Genomic DNA, 954 nt, shown 5'->3' on the forward strand with positions numbered 1-954 from the left:
AAGGACTTTAGAAGAAGCTCCTTGCCTGCAGATTTGGAGGAGTTTTCAGATCATCATCATCAATCGTATTTATTGAGCGCTTACTATGTGCAGAGCACTGTACTAAGCGCTTGGGAAGTACAAATTGGCAACATATAGAGACAGTCCCTACCCAACATTGGGCTCACAGTCTAAAAGATGATGAGAATCAACTTCTTCTAGACTGTGAACCCACTGTTGGGTAGGGACCGTCTCTATATGTTGCCAACTTGTACTTCCTAAGCGCTTAGTACAGTGCTCTGCACACAGTAAGCTCTCAATAAATACGATTGAATAACTTCTAACAGCAATTTCTAGATCTTTTGTCACATTCTCAGGCACAGCTCAGAATAGGTTGAACACTCTGGTGATGCTGGTAAGAGGGCCGGTCATGGCAGCAGAAGGACACGGATATGGAGAAGCAGTGTAGCTTAGTGGATAGCGTATGGACTCGGGAGTCAGAAGGACCTGGGTTCTAATCCTCTCTCTGCAACTTGTCTGCAGTGTGACCTTGGGCAAGTCACTTCACTTCTCTGGACCTCAGTTCCCTCATCCCTGGTGGTCTAGTGGTTAGGATATGGTGCTCTCACCACCACGGCCTGGGTTCGATTCCCTGTCAAGGAAGTGAATTTTAACTTACTAGAGAAGCAGCGTGGCTCAGTGGAAAGAGCCCGGGCTTTGGGGTTAGAGGTCATGGGTTCAAATCCCTGCTCAGCCAACTGTCAGCTGTGTGACTTTGGGCAAGTCACTTCACTTCTCTGGGCCTTAGTTACCTCATCTGTAAAATGGGGATGAAGACTGTGAGCCTCCTGTGGGGCAACCTAATCACCTTGTAACCTCCCCAGCACTTAGAACAGTGCTCTGCACACAGTAAGTGCTCAATAAATACGATTGAATTGAATGAATAAATGCTTTGCACATAGTAAGCGCTTAATA

General features: G+C 46.5%; 1 non-coding gene across 1 annotated transcript; it reads left to right on the forward strand.

Moving 5' to 3' along the window:
• The first annotated feature begins 570 nt into the window (after window positions 1-570).
• TRNAE-CUC lies at window positions 571-642 on the forward strand. The gene has a single exon. It is a non-coding gene; the product is annotated as a tRNA-Glu (tRNA).
• Window positions 643-954: the final 312 nt, after the last annotated feature.

Source organism: Tachyglossus aculeatus, chromosome 12 (genome assembly GCF_015852505.1).
Source record: "Tachyglossus aculeatus isolate mTacAcu1 chromosome 12, mTacAcu1.pri, whole genome shotgun sequence".
Classification (NCBI taxonomy): domain Eukaryota; kingdom Metazoa; phylum Chordata; class Mammalia; order Monotremata; family Tachyglossidae; genus Tachyglossus; species Tachyglossus aculeatus.